We start from the raw sequence: 22,571 nt of genomic DNA, 5'->3' as shown, positions 1-22,571 counted from the left end.
CCTACGGAGGAGTCTCGAGTACACAGCACGTCTTATGACTCATTACTCTCCTCTCTTCTTCTTGGACGGCCGGCTACAAAAATCGTCAGATCTTGTCTTTGTTTTATAAATAAGGCTAGTTTCGAAAATGCAGATAGGAATTCTGATCGGTTAAAAATACCGACACAGAGGTCATCGGAAGACACGTCGGGGAGATATTTCGGGGATTCATGAATTATTTTCAAACGATTTTTGAATTTTTGTCCAAGGTTAGAAAATCTGCATATATTAGTGTAACTAAGTAATTTGTCACGAAGAACATTAATACCAAATTTGATCGCTTTGAAAACTTTGCTCAAAAAGTTTTATAAAAGAATTTGTGGAATTTTGCTGTACGATAAGAGTGCAGTACGTTTTGGGTGTAGGCCTTCTTTTTAAGTGGTGAGCTACCTGTCCATCCTTCTCCCATAAAAAAAGACTTGAACGGTTTGCTTCGCTTCATGCTACCTAAATGCCACACCAAAAGTAGATCCTCAATTTACGGTAGATCCCTTGATCCCTGTCCCTTCCCCTTGAGCTCCTTCACATTCTAATCATTTCCCTGACTCATTCTTGCATGCCTACCACGTCAGAGAAATTGAAAGAAATTAAACAAGGGGTGATTGTCTTTCTCCTTTTCTTTTCTTTCCCTCTGTTTCTTCTTCATCCATGTCTCATGAAGCTCAGCTCTTTCTGCAGCTGCCCACTCAAAAGCAGATTTTTGTAATATTTTTTTTCCCCCTCTTTCTATTTTGCTTCCACTAGATCTTTTTTTTTTTTTTATGACTATTTTCAACAATTTTACAATAAAATGTAGATAGAGAGGCCTCCGAGAGTACAGTAAGTGGAGAGAGTGAGAGAGGAGGATAAGGCTGTGTAAACAATACAATAAGCTCCAACCATAGAGCAGGCAGTCTTTCCTGCTCATATATCAAAATGATTTCCAAATAAGAAGGACAAGTAGTGTGGCTAGTTGCCGGGTCTTTTGTTGTTTCTATGCGGACGAGCTGGGAACGAGCTAGAAATGCCATCTGTCAATAGGTTTCCATGGTAGATTTTCTATTGTATCATCTCTATACATCGGGAGAGAGCGCAAGAGAGAGAGAGCTTGCTTTAATTGTGAGAATCACCACAAAAGGGTCTTTTCTTTTGGCAAGTTCTTTGTCAGATTTTGAGCTTTTGTTATGAGGGAAGAAATAAGTGGAAAGAAAAGGAGAAGAATAAGCAAATGAAAAAAAAAAGAACTAGAAAGAAAAGAAGAAAGAGAATCAGGAAAAGAAAAGGTTTGAATGTGAAAGTCCTTATATGGTGGTATATACTGTAATTGGCATAAAATATTTATTGGCAAAGGAAGGTAGTTACCAAGGTGATGCCTCTAGAGGTTGAATTGTACTGTCCCTGCTTCAAAGACTCTTTGTATTTGTAAAGGGCAAACCTATACTTCTAGCCTTCCACATGTACTGTATAGCAAATTGTGCATATGTACAGCATTTTCTAAATTATTAATATTTATATCTATATATATGCATCTTTTTGGAATATTTGAGCAAAATGTATGGCATGGAATCACAAAGCCAACTGACTCTGTGGATATAAATAAATACTTAGGGTTCCTCACTTACCTATCTCCACACAACTACTGCACTCTCATTCTGCTATTTCAAGAGAGACCTAGTTTGCCTTTTGACAGAAACTTCTATTGGTGACTGAGTCACCTCTGCTCAACCACTCAACCTACAGTGTCTACTATACTTACTTCTCAAGAGCAGTGTCTACTGTACTTCTGTACCTTCTCAAGAGCAGTGTCTACTATACTTCTGTACCTGCTCAGGAGCAGTGTCTACTGTACTTTTGTACCTTCTCAAGAGCAGTGTCTACTGTACATTTGTGCCGTCTCAGGAGCATTGTCTACTGTACTTCTGTACCTTCTCACGAGCAGTGTCTACTGTACTTCTGTGCCTTCTCAAGAGCAGTGTCTACTTTATTTCTGTACCTTGTCAAGAGCAGTGTCCACTGTACTTCTGTGCCTTCTCAAGAGCAGTGTCTACTTTACTTCTGTGCCTTCTCAAGAGCAGTGTCTACTGTACTTCTGTGCCTTCTCAAGAGCAGTGTCTACTGTACTTCTGTGCCTTCTCAAGAGCAGTGTCCACTGTATTTCTGTACCTGCTCAGGAGCAGTGTTTACTGTACTTTTGTACCTTCTCAAGAGCAGTGTCTACTGTACTTCTGTGCTGTCTCACGAGCAGTGTCTACTGTACTTCTGTGCCGTCTCACGAGCAGTGTCTACTGTACTTCTGTGCCTTCTCAGGAGCAGTGTCCACTGTACTTCTGTACCTTCTCAAGAGCAGTGTCTACTGTACATTTGTGCCGTCTCAAGAGCAGTGTCTACTGTACTTCTGTGCCGTCTCACGAGCAGTGTCTACTGTACTTCTGTGCCATCTCACGAGCAGTGTCTACTGTACTTCTGTGCCTTCTCAGGAGCAGTGTCCACTGTACTTCTGTACCTTCTCAAGAGCAGTGTCCACTGTACTTCTGTGCCGTCTCACAGGCAGTGTCTACTGTACTTCTGTGCCGTCTCACGAGCAGTGTCTACTGTACTTCTGTGCCTTCTCAGGAGCAGTGTCTACTGTACTTCTGTACCTTGTCAAGAGCAGTGTCCACTGTACTTCTGTACCTTGTCAAGAGCAGTGTCTACTGTAAATTCTGTACAAAGAAAAATCTCATTAGTACAGCAAGTTCTCCTATGCTTGAATTTTGTTCTTGTTTTAACAATATCCAAAATACTGACATTATTGTAGAACTTTTACGTAGATTGACAAATAATTTCACAAAGTTTTAGTTCACGTTAAATATGAAATGGTCATGGTACACCACCTATTGGGATGTTCTACAAAATTACCTGGCATTACTGGAATTTATCCCAAAGTACATAAACAAATCTCCACCCCCCCCCCACCTACCCCCTCGTATCTTTTTGTTGCAATGTCAGCCAAGGTAGGCGTTCATGCGATCCGAAAACATTCAACCCTCTGAAACCCGGTCCTCAATTCCGGTTTGGTATCTATAAATAGTTCAAGTAAACCAAAAAACCACCCAAGGTCTCCAGCTCGAGCGTGTAACGGGCCGGTGCTCTTTACCAAACGTTTCCGAACCGCCCGAGCGTTATCCACACTACCTGCTTAAATTTTTCGTCTTTTATTCTATTATACTCCAGCAAAAATAAGCCCTAGATGTAGCTCGCAGGCCAGCAGTTGTAAGGAAATCACAGGGCTTTTCTGTTGTATCAGTCTGTATGTGTGTATGTATGTGTGTGTATGATCGTGTGACCACAAAAAGTGAGAGAGATCCAGGGAGATGGAGAGACAGAGTTGCTTGCTGGAGAGGAAACGAAGCCCGCAGCATCAACTGCTACTGACTCTCCTAGCTACTACTACTACTAATACTACTCTCCGTGCACCGCTGAGTCAGTATCTTCTCCGGCGCATTTGTCTAAGCACGGCAAGAGCACTCGCAAAATGGAATACATAATTAAGATTACTTTATACTATAAGGTTCCTGCACACGCTCACATGCCATTAAATGAGAGGTTTTGTTTGTTCAGTGATAAATTGAATGAAATTCGTGGTGCGAACAAAGCGTTAATTGGATGGGGTATTATCAAGTCGCATAGGTGCGGAGGTATTGTCTTCGCAAGCAGCGAGAGTGAGAGATGTAGGGAGAGTGAGTGAGAAAGAGAGAAAAGGTTGGAATGTGGAGTGGAAAGCCAGCTAGAGCTGAGATAGAGAGTCAGAGCAGTGCATAAATTGTAATAATGTCGCAGAGCCTGTTTCTAACGCTTACAGCGTGTGGGGTAGCGTGTCATCCACGGCAGAGAAAAGCTCGGTCGGAGATGGCCGTTTTTGATATTTTAAGGTAGTTGACATAAAAAGAAAGAGAACAAAATATAACAATTGAATTTGGAAGTAGTGTGACCAAATTATAAGAGCACATTTGTGATTGGTCGATGGGTTAATTTTGGACTAATGAAGGCGCACACTACACAGTGTCGGACAGTGTTGTTGTGGCAAAAATGGAAAGGCAAGTCTTAAAAGAAAAGGAACTGTAGTGTACAATACTATTCACATTTAAAGTTGGCCGGACAAAAAAAAAAAACTTCCGCAAAGTTTTGGAATGTCTGTTTCTAGAGGTCATTGACATACCGTAGTGTACGTTATGTTTGTTGCTGGTATGAGGAAGGGGGTGATACTGTGATATGCATATATATGTGACCTGTGGGTTTGATGTTCATAAACATAATATTACTGTATATGAAAGTTTTCACATCATGTATCAGTATAAACAGACAAGGTTATTGAAGTTCAACAATAAAGTACAGCAGTTTGGGCTAATTTGACTTACATGTGTCTAGGAGACCGAGAAGGTCAAAGGTTGATAAAGAGAAGTCAAGTTTTCCAGGGAATAATATTTTGGTTAAAATTTGTGTAGCACTTGTGAAAATCTCTTGGATTTTTGTCTCGATTAGGAAAATATTGTGGTACCTGTGTACATGCACAAACTGACTGTATTCTTACAATTGTACCACATTTTGACCATGTTACATATAGCAATTTAATTTGCTATGTGATATGACCAGTCTAAATTAGTCCCTGGCAATTCTAACCAGATTCACGAACCGTTTTAATAGTACAGTTTGTATGTTTGTGTGTGTGTACATTGAGTAGGAACCTTTGTGGGGGGAAGCAGGGGGTGGAGGGGGGGGGGGAATGACTCCCAGAAAGGCACAAAGAATGCTGATGGTGTCTCAATTTTCTCTGGATTTAAGCAAGATTGAACAGAGTTTCTTCACGGTCAAAGTTAACTTTGAAGGTTTGGCAGAAAATACATTGCCAGCTAGCATTAGATTTTCGATGTACATGGGTGGGTGGTGGACTGAGGCATAAACTGCTTGCCGACTGGGTTATTCAACCGGCTACTTTGAGACAAAGTGGCACATGTGACACCTCAGTTACATTTTTTGATTTTCGATAGGTTACATCTTGAAATTGCATAGACAAATTTCTGTGAAAAACATTTTGTGAGTATATCATGGCTAGGGGTAATTTCTTTAAAGATTACTGTGTAATTGGAAAAACAAGGAATACTATTGAACAAATTTAAAGTCAAACATTGAGTTTCACAAATGTCCCCCCCAAAAAATACAGTAATTTTTGTGGGTCGTACTGGACTAAACAATTTATAAATTTGTTGTGGTGTATTGGTAGAAACGATGGGAACATAATTTGCAACCCAACCCTAATGATGCAACTTTGAAATGCAACCAAACAATAGCCCTCCCATTCAATTTCACCACAAATATCCTAGATGCTTGTGTGTGTGTGTCTGTGCGTGTGTGTGGTTAAGAAAGCCCCTAAAATCCTTTATTTGATGCACTCATTAACTTTGCTTGTAAACCATGTTGACTTTCGGTACGAGTCATCCAGTGTGGCCGAAATCCCCTAGAAAATGGTGGTATTTCACTTTGTGGTAAAACAAAAGCCAAGTCCAAAGTTCACCTTTTCCTTGTTTTGGCCAACCGAAGAGAACAGCCAATCATTAAACCAGAGGACAGGAAAGAAGACAGATATGCTGTGTGTATATAAGTAGGTCTGTCTGTCTGTGTGTTTGCCTGCTTGCTTGCTTTCATACCATCAGTGAGACTTGTATATTTGTGCTTTTCCCTATTTTTCTCTGCCAACAATGAAAATTAAACATTAACTCACATGAAGTTGCTTGGCTATTATTGGTGATCGAGCTTTCGTCGTGAGTACAGTATGGTTATGATTGTGTTTTCAGATCACGTACAAGTTGTACTGGAAGGGGGAAAATTTTATGGATGACAACTAATTGAAGGATTTAAAGATTATGTATAAAACTCAGGAAATATTTTATCCAGTATCGCATCGCCGAGCCGAAATGCATATATTCAAAAGAAGGGGTCAAATTGCTTTACGATTGCAAGAGATGTAACAGCAGTTTGTTTTGTCTTTAGACAGGAACAATAGTATTTTGTAAGGAGACAAAATTTCAGGGAGATTCAATACTGCTACACAGAATTTGAACGCTAACTTATGCCCTGAACTAATGACTGGTTCGTTATAGAGAGGATGTGACACAAACTGTAACATACGTAGGATTGTTGACTGACATAGTGAGCAGAGACGGGAGGATGGTGGCTAGGGGAGGGGAGGGACAGAGTGGGATGGGAAAAGGGGGGGGCGAGAAAGACTGTTCTCCTGCAATGGTGTTTTTCTGTATTTCGTTCTTTCTGCAAACTGATGGGCTATGTGGGAACCCTGCTGGTCAAAAAATGCATTGTTATGCTTGGCCTCTGTTGTCAGGAGTAGAATATGGCAACCAATTATCCAGATCTGCTAGTGAATTTTGACAATTTTTTTGTTTATATGCATGCCCACTCTGAGATGTATGTGTTCACCAAAGGGAGAGGATAGAGGGGGGAAGGTGAGGATTGAGGCTGGAGAGAGCAACACATGTAGTCTAAGTGCATGCATTTATTAATGTGTTTGGATTGTTCACTCTCTCCCACCACTGCCCTTACATATACATTAAATATATACATTACATGTATATATATTTATATATCAATATTACTGAATCACTCAGTGTTGGAACCCCTTTATGCCAACACAGCAGTTCATGCACAATAAACCCTAAGTCCCATTCTCTGCTCAGGAACAAAGGATTCTATTGTTTGTAAACAAAGGTCTTTGTGAAAACAGTGAAAGTTCCAAGTCTAGCAAAAGAGGCTGTGGTGCCTCCATCAATGACCTTGTGACCCTGCAACTTCCCCCTGCACAAAGACTCCATCGAATTTGTCTATTCAGAGCCTGATCTTGCCCGATAGCACCAAATTTTTTTCTCCACTGGCAGTTGACAGGAAGGTCCTGTGTGGAGACAAAAGATATACATATTTCTCAGGTTTAAGGGGTCTTTTCAAACACGTCATTGCTTTATCATTTGTTTGGCAGATTTACATTTTTTAGCTCTTTTTTTTTTTTGTGTGAGGTTAACCAAGATAAATATGATAAGGTTTGGTGCAATGCTGTTTTTGTCGCCTTTAATCTGACTTACCCAAAAATGGAGAGGTGGTGATATGGTACCATGCAAAACATAGAAAAGCTTTCATAGAGTCATTGGCCCTGCCCCCCCCCCCCTTGCTCTCCGACTGAACTGTCACGTACTGTTTGGGAAACACAGAAGGATATTGTTTTACTTTAAAATATCATGAAGTGCACGTAACAGTGTGTTTGAAAATATTGCCTAAACCTTTTAAAAGTACATTTTCTGTTGGTATTGAACCCCCCCCCCCCACACTCTGATGTATGAATTCTCAGACATAAAGGATATTTATTATATTAATTAGAGTCTTGGATACAATCACACCGTAAGACTTTGTCAGCCTTGCAGCAATTACATTCTGGCCACGATAAAGTACAGATCTTTAATACTATAGAACAGTAATGTTTGAACTTTTTTTTTACAACAAATGTGATGTTTTGCAAAAATGACAAGGAATTGATGTAAACGTCACCATTACATAATTGATCGAGAACTGAGGGTTGATTCTTCTGCTTGAGAAGCTGAAATTGACGTACACTAGGCCTGCAGTATATAAGTTTAATTTTTGTTCATAAGTTACCCTCTGAACACGAACATTCAATACAGTTTAGAATGTCCAAAAGGAGTCTAGTCAAAATTTCACCAGGAAGCCTCCAAGATTATCATTCCTCAAATTATGTAATTGACACACCCAAAAAAAAAAAAACAAAAACAAAAAAAAATTGGCCAGTGAAATTACTTCATTTTACTGGCCGTCAACTAATTTTAGAGAGGCTTATATTGCGCAGAGTGCATTTTGGAAAGCGAAAAAACAAACAAACAAATTGTTGGAAGTGAGTGATGTTTTCATTCATGAACAAAATAAATAAAGAAATGATAGCTGGTGTAGTTTTACCTGAAAGTTTATAAATACAAGTATATTTGGTAGCATCTACAATATATCTTAATTTTCATTTAGGGAGGAAGTCTGTGCTTAATAAGTATTCTACTATTATATACTAGTATGCGTAGTACAGAGCAGTGTGTATGTATGTCGTCCTTGATACTGCTGTGGGACTTCCCCTGAGTTTACAGGTTGACTCTGGTCTGTTACTACAAGTTATTCTGCTACTTTCCCTTACCTGATTTTCTTTAATACATTGTAGTGTCTTAACGTTCACTTTCTTTTCTAGTCTTGTCTTACAAAAGATTTCTTTTTTTGGCTTGCTTATAAATTGAAGCTCTGTGTTTATATGTTCCATGTATGAGAAGAAAAGAAAGCAAAAAAGTCATTATGTATATAGACAATATCAAATAAGACAATAAAATTTTAAAGGTACATATATAACAGTCGCATGAAAAGACATAAAAAGTTATAGTACAAAAGGATATGATACAAAAAAAAAAAAAACTGATGACTTGTGTCTGGATTTGAATATGTTGTAGCTGATATTCTGGTTTGATAATGTTGGTATCGATAGATATTGGAGATGTATATTTTTCTGAGCTATGATACTTCATACATAATCTGACAACAAAAACGCCTTTGTCTGTGGCGTGTAAAAAAACTTGGCTTTAAGGCAGATGAAATATGAACAATGCATGACTCTGTCAAGTGACTGTCCAGGTAAAATATCAAAAAAAGGATAGTACCTTTACTAGACTACCACAGTAATACTCAGCCTAATGTTATCTACTGGCACTCATACCAGCAGTTCTATAGGGGGGATACCACAAGCTGGTCTTTGTTTACTGTTGCCAAGTGGTATTTGGCATATAGACTGCTATGCATTTTATCAAAATAAATTCATGTAAGTTGTAACATTTGATAACTTTATTAATAAGTGAAAGTAGCAAAGTACCAGCCGTTTGATGTAAAAATACCTACGCTAAATACTTTAGGTGCCATTACCTTGAAATAGTTCAAGGAGAAAAACAAAACAAAACAAACCAGCAACTGTAAAAGCTACAAAAAGCCTGTGCTGGAATATTTCCAGCAGTAGCAGGATCTTCTTCAGAGCTGACGAACTTCTTCTGAGTTTTACTCCATAGAAAGGTCTGCTAGGATCGAAACGTCAGGCCCTCAAACTCGGGACAGACACATGATTTTCGCCGCTTCAGTGGGTAACGACTCGTTACCAACGAGAAGGATTTGACTTACAATTCAGGTTCAGAGGGCCTGACGTTTAGATCCCAACAGGATCTTCGTTCGGAGACTAGCTGAAACAAAAACGAATTAATTAAGAACATACTCAAAGACGCAGACAGTTGAATCGGACAAATGAGCAATGAATGGAGAGAGCCAATGGAACACAACAAAGGAGAGAGAGGCAAGATGATGGGAAAGTGGGATTAAGGGCCGTGGAGATAAACTTGGAGGAAGGAGTGTAAACAACAGGGTTTTTGTAGTAGATAAGTAGTTTGGTAACAGGCTTTCATTTTTTTTCCTTTTTCTAAATTTTTTACTCTTAAGGATTTGACTTGTAAGGTGTGCGACGGAATTTACCCATAGTGTTATCTTGCAAGTACCTGCATGGTCTACACAGTAATACTGTACATTGTTTTGTTCATGAGTTCTGGAAATGCCAATGGTTACTTTAAGTATGCACTATGTAGTAAGGATACTGGTGAGTGGAATCTTATGGTTGTGGAGAGAGTAACTTAGTGTTCCCTCACTGGTAAGTATCATGTTTGTGCATTACACTGGTGATTATAGGATGTTTGGCCATCTACAGGTCTAAACTTACAAGCGAACACAGGAACGTCGCTGTATTGCTTATCTATTGCGGTGCGACAATGTTTGCACTAATTTAGGCGACTGTTTTTGGCTCAAATATTGAAATCGATATCGGTGGATGTTGTGATCTAAATACTGAACATTGATAAAAAGTTGATATTTGGGGACACCGGGCCAGTGGGCCCAATTGAGGAAGTCGATTAAGTTGCACAGCCTCTCTGTTTGCTTCAGTGTTGGCACGTAAAGCAGTTGAACTTAACCTCTCGTAGGTGTGGGTTCAAAAAATGTTTTCTCAAATTGTCCAAGTACTTAATAAAAATATTCGTAATGAGTTACGAGTGTTAATTGGATAGCGATTAACCGGACAGGAAGTGTTAGTTTGTACAAGCCCGATTAGCCTTTCCCCCACATGTTTTGTGCTGCCCGCATGGTAAAAGTGGATAAAGTAACTTGTCGTCCAAGCCACCTGACATGATTATTATTATTATCGTTAATTACCACCGCAGCCGAAAAATCACCAGACTCGTCAGTCATCCGAAAAATCATTTCCACAGTCCTTCGAAAGAAAAAGAAAAGTGCAAACTGTAGAGCGATTTTTTCCTGTAGCTGTTATGACAATGTTCTTTGTAATATATTGTTCTGAACGTTCCATTATGAAAAAAACTTGGCATTGTTCACCAATTTCCTTGTTAGTAGTTCTGGCATCTTTTCCTGATAATGTTCACAGGTAGTTAGATTCCTTGCCAGGAAAAATGCCAATATTGAAGTAATTACAAAGCTACTATGCTTTCCTTTTCTCATCTTTCCTTGTTCGAGCTAAATATTATGTAGCTCGACGATCGTAAAAGAATCTTCTCGTTTTTTTCTCCCCTCCCCCTTATTAATTCTTTTTCTAGTTTTTGAGTATTACATCCTTGTATCAATTAAAAGCACTTAATATTCACATTGATTCTCTACTGTACATACAAAGAATGCTTCAAAATATCAAATAATTATCAGCTGCAATAATGTGACGGTGTGTGTATATATATGTAGTATTATTAAGTGTCACTCGTGCTCACGAACGGACAGCTTTTGTTATATATAAAAAGAGAAAGCTCGGAAGAAATGACTAATTTGGGAAACTTGACGTAATTAAGAAAACTTTGGCCGAAGAAAAAAAAAAGGCGGATTGCCCAGCTCTTTGACCACTCAGAATTGGAGTTAGGTAATAATGTAAGTTGTCAAATTTTTAACCTTTTTTTTTTTTCTTCCTCCGAAAAGTTGTGGGGGAGGTTGAATGTCGTTCCTTAAAACTTTTAGAACTATGAATTACAGCATTTTGGCTTTCATGACAGCGAGGTTAATTAAAGAAGAGGGTGGGATTTGTAGCATTTCTCTCACTTGCCTCGAAAATATTACCGTTCGAACTGATCAAAGTTAAATTTTTAATTTTGATGCATATGCATCTGTATCACAACAGATGTTTACAGAAAATTACCAATGTGCACCAGCGATTTGAAGACATGGAACCTACCACACTTTCATAATGGTGGTACCTAGCCTAGTTTTATGTATTATATGGAAGAATCTGGGCTTGAAATAACTTTAATTTGCATTGACTAAATGCATAGTTTAGATAAGGGGGTTCTCAATTTTCTCCAATGGCCAAGAGGAGAACATTGGTTGGAATGCAGGGCTTCTTCACACATGAGAAGGGAAGATGGAGCTGGCCCCACAATGGGGATCAATGGGGGATCAATGGGGATCAAGATTGTTATGTGAACACTCGCATAATCAGGATCAGACCTGCGGTCATGATCCTCCTTTCCGGGAGGTTCCTGACCCCGTAAGGGCAATCAAAATTGTAACGTGAACGCTTGTAGGATCACGCAACCCCGATTCTCATTTAAATCCATTTGTTACCTTGTGTCGTTTAATTAACAATCATCGTGACCTTTTTATGCCTGCGCAATGCTTCCCTGTTCGTTCTTCACTCCTTGATCTGGAACAGGTGAACCTGCCCGGGTTACGCTCTGTCACCTCCCTGTGGTTAACAAAACCACGATTTCTCTTGCGTTCACGAATGTGAAGCAAGGCCAAAGGGCCAGACGAAATCAAACTTTCACATCTAGATTGAGCTATCTGGGTTGGACAACCGGATGCGCAAGATCAAGTCTCTGTGGTTCCTCGTATCCGATTGGTGGAGGATTCGTTGGCACATTCTGTATTTTTGTGCAGGCTGCATGGATCAAAATCTTTCTGTATTATGCATGTGGGATTTTATTAGTAATCATGCCTGTCTATAAATTTTGTGTTTTGAAAGTTATTTCTTGACTAATTGCCATCTAGTTATTTTCATCAGTAATATATCGCCATATTTGTGAATGTCGCGCAAAATCCAGCTTTCTTTATGAGGGCATTAAATCCCTAGCTGATTAGCGTATAGTATATATGTTGCAGATTCTTGGTGCGAACAGACGAATGAACTCTACCCGGAACTCCGTTCAGTAAATCATACCCACATCATACTTGTTTCAGTGATAAATGTGATCTGAACTTTGTAAGTACGGCCACGATATACGGAACAAACAAATCACAATCTACCATAGTCTTCATTCATAACCAATATAAATCATTGTTCAAGGTCCACCGCAATATAACAATATACCAAATTGTAGTTTCCCGTAGCTAGGCAAAGCCTAAATTTGTACGTTTTACAAATAGTTGCCATGGTAGACTGATTTTCATGAGTTCACATGATTAAATAGAAATATATGTTTATAATTTTTTTTAAATTAATTTTTTTATATGGTGCAATATTTTGTTAATTCATGAATAATATTCAATAACACTATCGTTAAACAATATGCTGTAGCGTGGTGGACCTTAACAGACCAAGTTGGTGGTTATTTTCAGAATTTTCTGGATTTGGTTTTTATTCAATATTAGTAAAAAATTGTTTAACAGTATGAATATTGGAAGTCTGTGGTTACATTTAGATTGAACCTTCTTTTTGTACATATTGATAGACTTGATATATATGTCAGTTTAAATTGTGATTGCCATAAATATTGTTCTGCAAACATGTAGGTCAACAGGCAGGATTTGCATTGTAGTCGGAAGACGCTGCATTAACAGAAAACATAAAATCCTTGTCAAATTAATTTAATTTGCATATGTGTGTATCGAGACCTCACCCGACTAGCTCATGAAGGTGTGGGCGTGCATCTCAAACAGGAAACATATTGTTTTTGTTTTATTATGAATGCTTTTGTAGTATTCCAATCACGTATGGTTCTTCGTATATTATTCGATTTAAAAAACAAATTTCTCCCTCCCCCCTCAAGATGTGACTTTTTGGAAAAGTTAAAAAAGGAAATAAAGTAGGTTATGCAGTATAGTATATAGAATTACAATTGCAGATGGCAGTTTATGGTTATTTCCCCTTGATTATTTAAGGGGAGAGAAGAGAAATTATTTGTGTCCAGGAAGAGAATCAGAAAAACGGGATAACTCTCCTGCAACCCGGATCTGAAGGTCACGGCACGAGAACTTTTGATAAGTTTTTGTAAGTATTTAAAGCAGGATCAAATTTCTGTCTGTATTTGGGTTTACTTTCCTGTGTTTTTCTTGCCACAATATTTTATTATAACTAACCTTACATTTTTGCCTCTTTTACCGTACTGTAAACAATTGTGTCACTGTGTGAACTTTAGAGATGACCGTCAGACAGATTTTTTTTGCATCTAGAGGTTTTGAGTACATAGTCCAACAAAAAAGGAAAATATCGAAGGTAGGGTTACTTATGTTCTCTGTATATATATATATATATAGATATGTATAAATATATATAGATATATATATATATTTATATAGATATATATAGATATGTATATATAGGTATATATATATATATTAAATTTTGGGTCTCATGATGTCCACCATATTAAAACCATTTTTGCTTCTCGGGAGCGGACTTAAAGTAATGATTATCTGAGTGCAATTCCCGGTAGTGCTCACACACAGAAGTAGAAAAATCATTAAGATGCGGTGTACTTTATGTATGTTTTGACCCGGGTCCTGTCTCAAGAATGGAATTGGCAATGAGGCATTATCACCACAAGTGATACCGTTTTGAGAAGCATATAGAAGCATGTGTTTTTACTTCTGGTTTGAATAGGCTTATCGTTCAAGTGTTACTCCTCTAATTATCGTGTTTAATGGATGGTGTGTAAAGTAATATGCTCGGTTGAAAATTTCTACAGTATGAGTGGCCGTGCAGGTCAAATAAAGGTCTGATGGTGTGATGGGTCATAATGGCTCTGATATTTAACAAGCATGTTATTGTTATCATGACAGCATATTTGTTTTCTGCCTCACTGAGACAATATAATTGTCTGATTGAACCCTCCTCCTTTTAATGTCTAGAACAAAAATATGGAGGATCAGATTACTACTGTATTGAAAAACTTCCAGCAATTTTTTTTTTGCAGGTTTAAAATTTGGGGGGGGGGCCAATATGATGTATATTATCCGATGACCTTTTAAACTTTAAAGTATGCCAGTTACTTGGCACATGTAGTTAAATATTTGCTTTCCACAATCCCTGCATGGAGTGATATGAAGGTGACTAGTGTATGCCATAGAAAACCACCCATTGTTCTTTTTAAGGTCAAACCAGGGTCACTGCATGACAACTGTGTTCATGGATGTTCCTGTTTTAGTGGCCTACTGATACATATTCAGCTCTGAGCTTAACCTTGCAATACTATTAAAACACTAGTGTATTATATAGCCCTGATGGTGTCCTAATTTGTGAGAGAGAATTTATTATAAAACAATAGCTGGTATTGTTCATTGTTCACTGGAACAAATGTAAACCCCCTGGTGTGTATCACCAGGTGAACTGTTGACTAAGCTAATCCAATTCTTGGAACTGAAGCTAGTATATTGGCTTTAGTGTGGCTTTATATTTTGATGGCACATATACATAAGGTGACCATATTTTCATGACTGGAACCGGGGACATTTATTGCGTGACTAATATGGGGGAGGGGTTTAAGGGGAGGGGCTGTCCCCCTCCCATTTGGAAAATTTTCAAGTGCCTAAGGTTTTTAGATGTAAAATGGTGATACTTAGAAGCACTTTTTAAATCAATTTTATTTTCAAAAATGTAGCTTTTTCTTAAATGAAATCCACTTACTTTACGTGGTTCTTTGAGAGCTTGTGATTTGCTCATGCTCACACTATAACTTTGTGTCGTTGTGTCGCCGTAGTTGCCATTTATACGGTCGAAAGAGTGCTAGGCTAGATCGATCTAGCGTATTTTTAACAGTGTTTCCACTTTACACTGTCCCACCTGAAATATTGGTTATAAGTTCCGTTCTGCGACTGTACACTTGACTATAAATTTTGTTATTACAATTATTTTACTAATAATGTGGGATATTTTCAAAATTCCTGAACATTTTGACGAATCGGGGACATTTTTGGGGACACTTATTCATCGGGGACAGCACACTGTAATCGGGGACTGTCCCCGAAAATCGGGGACGTCTGGTCACCTTACATATACATGTATACAGGAACACAGTAAAGATTTGTTTGTTTGGCACAATGATCTTGTGCACTGTTAGTTCTATATAGAGGCTTTTTCAGTTTGTGACCCCCTCACCCACCACCCCCACACCCACCCACCCATCCCACATCACATAAGAAAAATCTATTGAAAGCTTGAAAAGAACTTTGGACTTTCATTAATTCCAAATAATGACAGAAAGGGGAAGTTAAACAAAAAAAATTGTTCTTTACTATTTTAAAAGTGTCCAGGCGATGACATTTGCAGTATCAAGTGGGATCCTTAATTATTCTAATTATTCGTAATCAAATTTGCAATTTTGTGAATAAATTATCTTGGATCGAGGTTTGAAGTCATAGTTCCATTTGAATGTATAATTTTTATTCGAACAACAGCCAGCGGGTGTCGTGAAACTTACAGAATTAATTAAAAGTCATCATTTACGACGTTTGTAATGGCCATGCCCCCCTCCCACCCCATATAAAATCAGGACGGACCCAGCTCCTTTCTTAAAAAGTAGGACTGTTTGAAAGTGGTTGGTTTGATCCGAAGCAACTTATAAGTTAAACCTGAGCTACTACACAAATGGACAAATGTTGCTGTTTTGCAAGCAACACACTGACAACTATGTTTGAGCCAGCGTGCACCTCGCCCGAAGTTTCCAGGGACAATTTTGTTGCAATGTTAGTCACATAGTTGTTTTCAAGGTATCTGTGTGTTTCAAATGCAAGGGAATACTGTATATTTGTCAGAGTGCTTCTCAGAAGCAAGGCGAGAGCTAATCACTTGTCTCAAATGGGTATGGTTGTATACATAGCATAAAACAAGGAAGAACGTAAGAGTGTAAAATTACTAGCATAAAACAGTTGAATTAGAACAGTATGCAATAAGCCACAGGAGGGCCTTTTCACTTCATAAGTAGCCCGTGTTGGTTTCGTTGGGATATATATATATATATGAACTCTAGTATCTATCTAATTTATTTGTTTGAATTAATTTACAAGTTTTGTGTTTTTCCTGTCGACCTTAAGTGTCAGACGGACAAGTAACATATATTCACTCGTGTTTATTTTGATTGAACCTCAAGAAAAATCGTGACGGTTCTTGCACAATCAGACACAAAAATCCAGCCCCTTGTGCAATTTAGCTTGTTGCGGCGTTGCATGATAAAGCCGGATGTTTGAACTGCATTTTTTTTTAAATAAAAAAAGAAAAAATTTCTTTTAATACAGCAGAGCAAGTCACTTTAGTGCCGATTTTAAATGTGTCTAAATTTTCAATTCTAAATTCGATTCTATATATCCCCTCCTCTTTAACGATTGAGAATTTTCATTTCAAATTTTTACGTTACTCGCAACTTGGAATTTATCAGGCATAATTGTAGTAGAAGCCCTGCAGTAATTTTTAAGCACAAAAGTAGAATCTGCCATGGAATGCATGCTGCAGGAGTACCAGAGTACCAGAACCAGTTTGAATACTTTAGAATATTGCAACAGTATCTGTACGAGTAAGAGAATCAGGCACGTAGGCATCTTGACCCCCTGAGAGGAGAAAAAAATTCTCAAAGGGGAGGGGGAAACCTCCCCCTCCCTCCCCTTCCCCTAACACCCCTCTCCCAGGATGGTGATCCTCCTGCATTGATTTGCCCCCACTCGGTTACTCGGGCTATCGGCCTGAAAAGAACGAGTGCAAACCTGTGAGGATGAGTACTAGAGTACAGGCAAATATGCTACAATCTAGTTTGTACTCAACGTACAACTCTATTCACTTTGTACATGTTATGTATAGATATATACAATAATATATATATATATATATGTGTTTTTTTTTCAGATCATAGAGTCTCTATATTTAGAACCAGTGTGTAATTCTTCATGTGGATATTTTTTTAGTATTTCTTTGGGCTGTTGGCAATTTGCAATCTTTGATTTGCTTAAAAGGGTTGGGTGGGTGGTGGGTGACTTAGGTTACAAAATTGATTTTGGTATTTTTGTAAACCGTTCAAGGCTATATTATCTCTTGATGACTTTTGATGTTTGAGAAATAGCGTATCTTAGAACGTCTGCCACATATCAATTAAGAAGTGACCAGACTATATCTAGTCTGATACACAGAGCAAGTTACGTCAAGTCCTGTGACACATGTCTGGCAACACAGAATTCTGTAGGAAAACATTTTGAGTTTTTATAACAGCCTTGGATAATATGTTGACAGTGTATAACAACTTGCTGAATGTTGTATCCAAAGGCCAAAGAACCCGTGTTTGAGTTTTTAGAATGAATAAACAATGAATTAATATTATAATAACAGTACCATGTTGCTGACGTCATGACAATCGTAGAGTCCGCCTTAAAGGAGCGTTCCAGAGATAAAACTATTTAAAGGCAAATGTAGAATATAGCGCTCGAATGTTGAACTATACTGTACGAGAATTTTGACTGACGTTGACCTTTAAGACCGGTCAACCAGAATATGAAAAAGACATATTGTACATTTATAACATCTCATCCTGTTTGACAAGATCATCTAATTCCGTCAAAAATAAATTTATTTTTGATTAAAGTTTTCGCAAATAATCGAGAAACAGATCTGCTTGAAAAACGTCTCGAGTTGTTTGTGTCTTTCCTCGTTCTCTGCGATTTCAATTTGAATCGTAATTCTAATACCTATTAATCTAATCTATTCCTCTATGACCATTGACAGTCCTTTTTCTAGCAGATTTGTTGGCAATGTCACACCTATATCTTCACTATTTGATAGTTGACCCCCTTTTTATTATATCGAAGAAAGAATGAAACATGTTGTTAGAAAGAAAAAAGAAGGTAAGGCGAGGAAATTTGACGAGCCATACTTGGGAAGTAAGGTACAGCAAAACTACCTGACAATTGATCACTTCTCTGTATTTAATGCTTCCTGTTTAGTATGGCTTATTAGCCAAATTTGATGGGTTTCTCAGAGTATTCGTAATGTGAGGTTGTTGGCCTGGAAGCGCGTCGCAGTCGGTCGTTATGATATTGTCTGCCGAGAAAACCAGTCTGCTATACGTATTGCGGTTTCCATATATATATCTACAACAAGCTCACCTGCCGGAGCATACAGCGCTTGTAATAAGGAAGGTGGCACACTATTAATATCGCATTGAAAAGGGGGGGGCGGGCGGGGGTAGGAGACCACAGTTCTAAGTTAAGATATATATCCTTGAACAGTATTGTAATGTATGTTTTTGTGCGTGGTATGTATGAATGTGACCGTGCGTAAGATATGTGTATGCTACAGATGTTAAGTTACCTACCTACTTATATATTTAAACACTTTGTTTTTTTGCTGGCAGCTGAGTGGAACAGAATTTGTTGAACAAAACTTTAAGAAGTAAATCAACTTTTAAACACACATCAAAAAAATGAAACAAGATTTTTGTGATTTTTCACTGTAGGCAACAAATCTCAACATTTGGTGATACATAAAATGCAGAATCAAACATGCTTATACTCAATTAAATGCACTTCATTATTTTATGTAATTTAGCTCTTCATAAGTGAAAAACAAGGGGATATTTTGCACTCTGTAGATCATGAATGAAGGTCAAGAGGAACAGTTTTAGGAACCCCCCTCCCCACCCACCCACCCACTGCTCTCAGGGATGTTGAATCCTTCAACTTGTGCACTTTGATGTTGATTCATATTGGCACTTGGAGAAAGATATCCATTTAAGCAAAGTTGTAGGCCCCATTCCCAACCCTCCCACAACCCACCCACACTCTTTACCAACGTGCAGATAGTACTATACTACAGTAAGTTGTACCTGTTGAAACTTTTACAGTGTGAAAAGAAGCATGTCAATTATTGTTGTCCTAGTGTTATGTGCATTGCCAATTACGATATGGTAGGGTACAGTGTGTAGTAATGTAATGGTCTACAGTGCTGTAACCATGTTGTTGTTGTTAATAGCACAGATTCTCAATCTGTCTACCAGAGTCCTATAAACCTTTACAAATTTTTACAAATTCCTCACCTGTTGTTGTATTGCTTCCCTTTGTTATTCTCACTTTAAGTAAGGTTGACTGAGCATGGAACACAATAGGATTAGTGGAATGTTTATTGGTTATAAGAATAGCAGTGAAACCCCACTCAGTATTCTTTGTTTTGTATATATAATGGCATAGTCCTCAGGAAGGCTTGTATTATGTGGCTCAAAAACAAATTTTATGCTGTTCTTTACCCAAGACAGTTTGTGGCTGACAGTCAAAACGGTAATGCAACTCAAAAATCAGGGGATAACAGTTTGTTATTTGAGCTTAACTTTAGAACATAAAATTTAGGTCTTATTATATAATTGATTGACTATTCAGTGTTATTCTTCACAAAGATGTTCCAAACAAATTAACTGTTCCTTATTTCTTGAGTTTTTCTTTAAAAATAATGAAGAATGGTTAACAAAATTTGTGAACATTTGTTTTCATTAATTAACACTGACTACCCAAAATGTCCTAGGGACAGTTTGGTATAAAATTTGAAGAGAGTCAGTAGCAGGCATTCAGTAATGTTCCTTTGATAAACCAAAAATGCAAAAAAGGCCAAATTAACAAACAAATATGCATATTTTAGGAGGGTGCTTTAGTTTTGATTAATTTTACCAGCATCTTAATTTGTTGTATTATCCTTGGATTTGTAAATTACTGGTGATCGATCGATTGATCCTGTTTACTTTCAATAAATCCACCTGCCATTGTGGGGGTGATACCGTAGCGACGGAACTGTCACAAGTGCTTTAATCCCGGCAGAGGAATTTTCATGAAAAATGGCGTTCGTCACATAATGACATTGCGCATATATACTGTGTTACATGCTTAATTTGCATAAATGCAAATATAAATATATATATAAATATTGAGGTCTCATCGGATCTCTGCAGATGGTTGCCTTGGACAACGTAATTGACGGTAAACATTTGCTTTTTTAGGAAGAAGTACACGAGTATTTAATCCCGATCTCGGCTGCCGCAGTTTACATCTATGATGGGTCCAGATAAGTCAGGACGTTACACACTGTAGTGTTAAGTAAAGCTACTATAAAGGACCCTAATCTGAGTGACTTGCCCTAGTTAATCTCCATCGAGAAGGGGCGTCCCTTCTGTAGGATTAAAAGCTTGCACTTCATGCAGTGACGATGTGTAATTTCAGTCTCTTGACAAATATGAAAATGCTTTACAGTACGACGACGACTAAAAATAGTCATTATCAGTTGTACTGGTACATAGTCAACAGCATGGACGCACATAAAAGGACGAAATATGAACCGGGTCATAAATTTATGAAAATGTCTATTATTACATTTAGTTACTGCAGTACGTGTGGTACTCGAGATACCAGTTCAAAAGTTGAAAAATTTGAGTGATTCGTGTGTTCAGCTCTCGTACCCAAGATGCAAATAAACAAGATTATCATGTCTAAGGTTGCTATGGGGTGGAGGAAGAAGAGGAGGTGTTTGGGGGGGGGGGGTTGTGGAGACAGAACTTGATGATGAAGGTTGATAGGTACCACAGTGCTCCAGTCTTTAAACTCTTGCCATTCTGTGTTTATGTGCAAGTGACAATGTGGCATATTACTGGGGTTCAAATGACCCCCCTCCCACGTTTGCACTACATTCTTGATCCCCCATGGGAGCGGGGGGGAGGTCATGATCCTAGCCTCTAAGAGAGTGATAACCCATGCTTTCTCTAAAGTGCACCAGAGTTATGATTCTATAATGTTGAACTATGTAAATACAGTTCATACCACTGTAGGTGGTTGTGGGTTAGGATTTTTGTTGTTGTATCTGATAAATCTGGAATTGGAAGATTAAACAAGCTGGTCGTTTCTGTTCGTCTTTCACAAACATAATGTTTACCATGTTGAATTTGTTCCTTCAAATTTTGCTTCCATTAAGCAAGCCCAGAAAACAAATAACAAATTATTTCCTTGAAGCAGCGCTGCCATCCAATTACTACCTACAGTAGAGTAACTGATGCCACCAGCTAAAAGTATTTTTATAGTAACATGTTTGCTCAAATTTTAAACAGTTTGAATTTTTTCTTTATATTTACAGGCCAGTAGCAAAGTATCAGGATCGTTAACAATTATTGAGAAACTTTGCATGCGAACAAATTGGCTTTAAAATGTTACGTACTTTTAATTGTACGTATACAAAATTTATTTATTTATTTTTTCTACAGTGCTATATGTAAACAAGTAATTCGCGACACTGTGTGTGTGGACACACTGTGTATCTCATACTGTACGATATGACATTGCGGGCATAGTTCGAAGAGGAATATTGTTGACCGATGGACGTAAATATTATATAACAATTAAAATACAAAATGATCACAAAGTAATTAGTGTGGTACTGTACGTGCGACCAAATATTTTTTATGACTTAATGATAGCCGAAAATATTGATTTGATTTAAATTGTTTGCACAATCATTAGTTGTTACCAGAAAGATAAAAAATAAAATATGATCCAAGCAAGCACCGTCGTCGGAAGGTAATTACATATTTATTTTATGGGTGATATCTTTCTGAGAGTGAGGGCAAAGCAACGTTTTCCTGATTGGCCGTTGGATTTTTTTATATCACGGTTTAATTTATTATGATTGTTATTTCATACATTGTTCGACGACGGCCACAGATTTTTTTCGTATGTTTTGATAGCCGTGTTTGTGTTAATTGTTTGAAATAAAAAAACACAATGTGGCAACGCTCTCGAGGTACATGGATGCAGTCTGAGTGACGACGACCTCATTGTAGTGTTTTTGTGAATATAGTTTTTAGGGCATTTGTGAATGTCGCAGTGAACTCTGTAATGTTACTTGTATTGTACTTGAGAGGTAAGCAGATATTTATTTTTTTCGTCTTTGTATCAGAAATGAAACGACCGATGTGATAATTGCAAATATCATTATATCACACTTTTTCAAAATATTCGTCGTTGTTATTCGCTTCTCGTTTCTTTAACAGTAAAAGCTCTAATTGTGACTTTCTTATATTATTCTTATCGAGAGGTAAGCAGATTATATTTTTTATCTAATATCAGGAGCGATTAGACTGAGTGATAATTTATAAAATATCAAAGTTTAATATATTCATTATTTGTTTTTCTATACATGTGGACGTGGTTTTGTT

The 22,571-nt window shown here is 37.7% G+C and overlaps 1 protein-coding gene across 7 annotated transcripts in view; it reads left to right on the top strand.

Moving 5' to 3' along the window:
• LOC139969765 (uncharacterized) overlaps positions 1-22,571 on the top strand; it is a 69,401-nt gene that overhangs the window by 8,470 nt on the left and 38,360 nt on the right. Inside the window, exon 1 of one of the 7 annotated variants that reach the window (XM_071975010.1) lies at positions 10,430-11,064. The exons of 4 other annotated variants lie outside the window; for them this stretch is intronic. The gene's annotated coding sequence lies outside the window, so the exon portion shown is untranslated. Of the gene's footprint in view, positions 1-10,429; positions 11,065-12,800; positions 13,400-22,095; positions 22,277-22,571 lie in introns of those variants that run through there. 2 more of the 7 variants (XM_071975005.1, XM_071975006.1) reach the window with 2 other exon arrangements.

The sequence above is a fragment of the Apostichopus japonicus genome, chromosome 7 (assembly GCF_037975245.1).
Source record: "Apostichopus japonicus isolate 1M-3 chromosome 7, ASM3797524v1, whole genome shotgun sequence".
Classification (NCBI taxonomy): Eukaryota; Metazoa; Echinodermata; class Holothuroidea; order Aspidochirotida; family Stichopodidae; genus Apostichopus; species Apostichopus japonicus.
Note: the sequence above shows the minus strand (reverse complement) of the source record. Positions and strands in the feature narration are given on the sequence as shown.